The sequence below is a fragment of the Trachypithecus francoisi genome, unplaced genomic scaffold, assembly GCF_009764315.1.
Source record: "Trachypithecus francoisi isolate TF-2019V2 unplaced genomic scaffold, Tfra_2.0 Lachesis_group15, whole genome shotgun sequence".
NCBI classification, from domain to species: Eukaryota; Metazoa; Chordata; class Mammalia; order Primates; family Cercopithecidae; genus Trachypithecus; species Trachypithecus francoisi.
This window is the reverse complement of record NW_022681460.1, coordinates 114,639,536-114,646,360: the sequence shown is the minus strand read 5'-3', so window position 1 is coordinate 114,646,360 and position 6,825 is coordinate 114,639,536.

Below are 6,825 nucleotides of genomic sequence, written 5' to 3'. Positions count from 1 at the left end.
CTCATGCCTGTAATCACAGCTCTTTGGGAGGTTAAGATGGAGCGGATCACCTGAGGTCAGGAGTTCGAGACCAGCCTGACCAAAATGATGAAACCCCGTCTCTAATAAAAGTACAAAAATTAGCTGGGCATGGTGGTGCGCACCTGTAATCCCAGCTACTCAGGAGGCTGAGACAGGAGAATCGCTTGAACCCGGGAGGCAGAGGTTTTGGTGAGCCGGGATCACGCCATTGCACTCCAGTTTGGCCAACAAGAGCGAAACTGCCATTTGTGACAACTTGGACGAACCTGGAGGACATTATACTAAGTTTTTTTTTTTTTTTTTTTTTTTTTTGAGGCGGAGTCTCGCTCTGTCACCCGGACTGGAGTGCAGTGGCCGGATCTCAGCTCACTGCAAGCTCCGCCTCCCGGGTTTACGCCATTCTCCTGCCTCAGCCTCCCGAGTAGCTGGGACTACAGGCGCCCGCCACCTCGCCCGGCTAGTTTTTTGTATTTTTAGTAGAGACGGGGTTTCACTGTGTTAGCCAGGATGGTCTCGATCTCCTGACCTCGTGATCCGCCCGTCTCGGCCTCCCAAAGTGCTGGGATTACAGGCTTGAGCCACCGCGCCCGGCCTTTTTTTTTTTTTTTGAGACGGAGTCTCACTCTGTCGCCCAGGCTGGAGTGCATTGGTGCAACCTTGGCTCACTGCAAGCTCTGCCTCCCGGGTTCATGCCATTCTCCTGCCTCAGCCTCCCGAGTAGCTGGGACTACAGGCGCCCGCCACCACGCCCAGCTAATTTTTTGTATTTTTAGTAGAGACGGGGTTTCACCATGTTAACCAGGATGGTCTCCATCTCCTGACCTCATGATCCACCCGCCTTGGCCTCCCAAAGTGCTGGGATTACAGGCATGAGCCACTGTGCCTGGCCTTTTTTTTTTTTTTTTTTTTGAGATGGAGTCTTGCTCTGTTGACCAGGCTAGAGTGCAGTGGTGTGATCTTGGCTCAACGCAACCTCCACCTCTGGGGTTCTAGCGATTCTCCTGCCTCAGCCTCCCCAGTAGCTGGGATTTCAGGCATCTGCCACCACGCCTGGCTAATTTTTTGTATTTTTGTAGAGATAGGTTTCACCATGCTGGCCAGGCTGGTCTTGAACTTCTGACCTCAAGTGATCCACCCCACTGGGGCTCCCAAAGTGCTGGGATTACAGGCGTGAGCCACTGCACTGGCCTCAATATAATTCACAAGTATGTTTTGGTATTTTTACTACAAATGAAAGCATTTGAAAACAACATAAGTCATTGATTATGTGTTTTTATTTTTATTTTTTTTTGAGACAGAGTCTGGCTCTGTCGCCCGGGCTGGAGTGCTGTGGCCGGATCTCAGCTCACTGCAAGCTCCGCCTCCCAGGTTCACGCCATTCTCCTGCCTCAGCCTCCCAAGTAGCTGGGACTACAGGCGCCCGCCTCCTCGCCCGGCTAGTTTTTTGTATTCTTTAGTAGAGACGGGGTTTCACCGTATTAGCCAGGATGATCTCGATCTCCTGACCTTGTGATCCGCCCGTCTCGGCCTCCCAAAGTGCTAGGATTACAGGTTTGAGCCACCGCGCCCGGCCGATTATGTGTTTTTAAACTTAACAAAAATTGGCTGGGCATGTTGGCTTACGCCTGTGATCCCAGCACTTTGGGAGGCTGAGGTGGGAGGATCACCTGAGGTCAGGAGTTCCAGATCCGCCTGGCCAAGATGGTGCAACCTCGTCTCTACTAAAAATACAAAAATTAGCAGGGTGTGGTGGTGGGCACCTGTAATCCCAGGTACTTGGGAGGCTGAGGCAGGAGAATCGCTTGAAACGGGATATGGAGGTTGCCGTGAGCCGAGACCATGCCATTGCACTCCAGCCTGGGCAACAAGAACAAAACTCTGTCTAAAAAATAAAAATAAAAAATGGTATGATATAGCATGTATTATTCTGTAAGTTGCTTTTTCACCTGGCTTGTCTAGAAGTCTGCCGTGTCAATCGTGCAGATGTGGTGCACTCACTGAAACTGCTACACTTCACAACAGACAACAGGCTCCACCGAAGCCGTTCGGTTCTTCTTCCAGAGAAATGCAAACACCTGAAGGAAACAAGTCTTTCCACCGCCCTGGGAACACGTGCAGTTTCTCTGGCAGGCACCGGAAGGCGGATCCCACACTGGAGTACTCCGACCTCTAGCTGCATGAGTAGCGCCAAATTCCCACTTGCTGGTGTCCTCAGACTTACTCTGATTGGTATGCAGGGCTACACTCACACATTTTCCTGGTTACCTGTGAGGATGAGAATCTTTTTTATGTCTTTACCGGCCACTTAAATTTCTCCTTCTGGAGCTGCTTATTAATATTCTTTCCTCGGCCGGGCGCGGTGGCTCAAGCCTGTAATCCCACCACTTTGGGAGGCCGAGGCGGGTGGATCACGAGGTCAGGAGATCGAGACCCTCCTGGCTAATACGGTGAAACCCCGTCTCTACTAAAAAATACAAAAAACTAGCTGGGCGAGGTGGCGGCGCCTGTGGTCCCAGCTACTCGGAGGCTGAGGCAGGAGAATGGCGTAAACCCGGGAGGCGGAGCTTGCAGTGAGCTGAGAACCGGCCACTGCACTCCAGCCTGGGCGGCAGAGCGAGACTCCGTCTCAAAAAAAAAAAAAAAAAAAAAAAAAAAAATTTATATATATATATATATATATATACTTTCCTCATTTTTCTACCGGGTTGCTGTTCTTTTTTTTTTTTTTTTTTGAGACGGAGTCTCGCTCTGCCGCCCAGGCTGGAGTGCAGTGGCCGGATCTCAGCTCACTGCAAGCTCCGCCTCCTGGGTTTACGCCATTCTCCTGCCTCAGCCTCCCGAGTAGCTGGGACTACAGGCGCCCGCCACCTCGCCCGGCTAGTTTTTTGTATTTTTTTAGTAGAGACGGGGTTTCACCATGTTAGCCAGGATGGTCTCGATCTCCTGACCTCGTGATCCGCCCGTCTCGGCCTCCCAAAGTGCTGGGATTACAGGCTTGAGCCACCGCGCCCGGCCCGGGTTGCTGTTCTTTTACCGTTTTTTGAGAAATTCTTTTGTGTATTCTAGAAATGAATATTTTGTCTGTTAAATCCTTTCTAACTATCTCTTTTCCTAGTTGCTACCCCAACATTTATATATTGGAGTCCTAATGCCAATGGATGGTATTTGGAGATGAGGTCTTTGGAAGGCATAATAATTTAGGGTTCCGGCCGGACGCGGTGGCTCATGCCTGTCATCCCAGCACTTTGGGAGGCCAAGGCAGGCAGACCACGAGGTCAGGAGATCGAGACCATTCTGGCCAACATGGTGAAACCCCATCTCCACTAAAAATACAAAAAATCAACTGGGCATGGTGGCAGGTGCCTGTACTCCCAGCTGCTCAGGAGGCTGAGGCAGGAGAATGGCTTGAACCCGGGAGGTGGAGCTTGCAGTGAGCCGAGAACATGCCACTGCACTCCAGCCTGGGTGACAGAGCAAGACTCTGTCTCAAAAAATAATAATAATAACAATATGGCCGGGCGCGCTGGCTCAAGCCTGTAATCCCAGCACTTTGGGAGGCCGAGACAGGCAGATCACAAGGTCAGGAGATCGAAACCATCCTGGCTAACATGGTGAAACCCCGTCTGTACTAAAAAATACAAAAAACTAGCCGGGCGAAGTGGCGGCTGCCTGTAGTCCCAGCTACTTGGGAGGCTGAGGCAGGAGAATGGCGTAAAAAACCCGGGAGGTGGAGCTTGCAGTGAGCTGAGATCCCGCCACTGCACTCCAGCCTGGGCGACAGAGTGAGACTCCATCTCAAAAAAACAAAAACAAAATAATAATAATAATAATAATAATTAGGGTTAGATGTGGTCAGTAAGGTGGGGCCCTCATGATGGGAACAGTGCCCTTATCAGAAGAGACAGTCTTTTTTTTTTTTTTTTTTTTTGAGATGGAGTTTCACTCTTGCTGCCCAGGCTGGAGTGCAGTGATGTGATCTTGGTTCACTGCAACCTCCGCCTCCCGTGTTCTAGCGATTCTCTTGCCTCAGCCTCCCAAGTAGCTGGGACTACAAGTGTGTACCACCATGTCTGGCTAATTTTTTGTATTTTTAGTACAGACAGGGTTTTACCATGGCCAGGCTGGTCTTGAACTCCTGACCTCAGGTGATCCACCCGCCTCGGCCTCCCAGAGTGCTTGGATTATAGGCACGAGCCACCACACCCGGCCTTTTTATTTTTTTCTTGAGACGGAGTTTGCCTCTTGTTGCCCAGGCTGGAGTGTAGTGGTGTGATCTCAGCTCACTGCAACCTCCACGTCCCGGGTTCAAGTGATTCTCCTGCCTCAGACTCTCGAGTAGCTGGGATAACAGGACATGCCACCACACTCAGTTTTTGTTTTTGTTTATTTTGAGATGGAGTCTCGCTCTGTTGCCCAGGCTGGAGGGCAGTGGCGCAGTCTTAGCTCACTGCACGCTCTGTCTCCCGGGTTCACGCCATTCTGCTGCCTCAGCCTCCTGAGTAGCTGAGATTATAGGCGCCCGCCACCACGCCTGGCTAATTTTTTTTTTTTTGAGACGGAGTCTCGCTCTAGCCCGGGCTGGAGTGCAGTGGCCGGATCTCAGCTCACTGCAAGCTCCGCCTCCCGGGTTTACGCCATTCTCCTGCCTCAGCCTCTGGAGTAGCTGGGACTACAGGCGCCCGCCACCTCGCCCGGCTAGTTTTTTGTATTTTTTAGTAGAGACGGGGTTTCACCGTGTTAGCCAGGATGGTCTCGATCTCCTGACCTCGTGATCCGCCCGTCTCGGCCTCCCAAAGTGCTGGGATTACAGGCTTGAGCCACTGCGCCCGGCCGCCTGGCTAATTTTTTGTATTTTTAGTAGAGACAGGGTTTCATCATGTTAGCCAGGATGGTCTTGATCTCCTGACCTCATGATCCACCCGCCTCGGCCTGCCAAAGTGCTGGGATTACAGGCGTGAGCCACCGCGCCTGGCCTAGTTTTTGTATTTTTAGTGGAGATGGGGTTTCACCATGTTTGCCAGGCTAGTCTCGAACTCCTGACCTCAGGTTATCCACCTGCCTCGGCCTCCCAAAGTGTTGGGATTACAGGCATGAGCCACCACACCTGCCTTTTTTCTTTCTTTCTTTTCTTTTCCTTTTTTTTTGACACGGAGTCTCGCTCTGCCGCCCAGGCTGGAGTGCAGTGGCTGGATCTCAGCTCACTGCAAGCTCCGCCTCCCGGGTTTACGCCATTCTCCTGCCTCAGCCTCCCGAGTAGCTGGGACTACAGGCGCCCGCCACCTCGCCCGGCTAGTTTTTTGTATTTTTTAGTAGAGACGGGGTTTCACCGTGTTAGCCAGGATGGTCTCGATCTCCTGACCTCGTGATCCGCCCGTCTTGGCCTCCCAAAGTGCTGGGATTACAGGCTTGAGCCACCGCGCCCGGCCCTAATTTTTGTATTTTTAGTAGAGACAGAGTTTCACCATGTTTGCCAGGATGTTCTCGATCTCTTGACCTCATGATCCGCCCGCCCTGGCCTCCCAAAGTGCTGGGATTATAGACGTGAGCAACCGCACCTGGCCTAAATTTTGTATTTTTAGTAATGATAGGGTTTCACATCTTGGCCAGGCTCGTCTTGAACTCCTGACCTCGTGATCCACCCGCCTCGGCCTCCCAAAGTGCTAGAATTACAGGCATGAGCCACCACGCTCGGCCCAGAAGAGACAATTTTTCTCTAACATGTGACGACAGAGAAGATGGTGGCTATGGTTTGAATATTTATACCCTCCAAAACGCATGTTGAGGCCAGGGCAGATCACTTGAGGTCAGGAGTTTGAGACCAGCTTGACCAACACGGTGAAAACCTGTCTCTATGAAAAATACAAAAAATTAGCTGACTTTGGTGGCACACGCCTGTAATCCCAGCTACTCAGGAGGCTGAGGCAGGAGAATCACTTGAACCCGGGAGACGGAGGTTGCAGTGAGCCGAGATCATGGCGCTGTGCTCCTGCCTGGGTGACAGAGTGAGACTCCATCTCAAAAAAAAAAAAAAAAAATTAGCTGGGATGGTGGCAGGTGGTGGCTAATCTCTAATTTTTTTTTGTATTTTTAGTAGCGATGGGGTTTCACCATCTCTGTCTTCTGATCTCGTGATCTGCCTGCCTCAGTCTCCCAGAGTGCTGGGATTACAGGCGTGAGCCACTGCACCTGGCCTAAGGTGGGAGGATCTCTTGAGCTAGGAGGTTGAGGCTGCCGTGAGTTACGGTCGCACCACTGCACTGAAGCCTGGGCAACAGAGCAAAACCCTGTCTCGAAAAAAGAAAAAAAAAGAAAAAAGAAACTGCCACAGCTCACAGCCTACCAAGGGGACACAGATAGGAGGTCTGAACAGCAGACGGATAGACGGGAACTTGTCTCTTTAGTTTTTCATGAACAGCTTCTAACTGGTCCAGGCAGGGAGGTGCAGGCTTCCAGGCTGTGGTTCCATGGAGGACACCAGCCAGGCACGCAATGGACGTTTTCCAGCCCTGGCACAGACAGAGCGTGCGCGCCCCTGCTCTCAGAAAGCCAGCCTTCTGCCTCTGGCAGCACCAGCACATAAAAGCAGAGGGAGCCTGCTGTCTCTGCCTCACCCACACTAACATTCCTATTTAGAAAGGTTGACACATCACTATCACTGCTTCTGAAAATTTTATCTGGCCAAAGGCATCAGCCCAAACTTGAATTCTTGCCGAAGCTGGAGGTGATTTCGTTCTTCGAATGCAGTATCTTCCTCATGAACACATACAGCTCTTACAAGAAAATGAGAATATAGTTTGGGGAGGG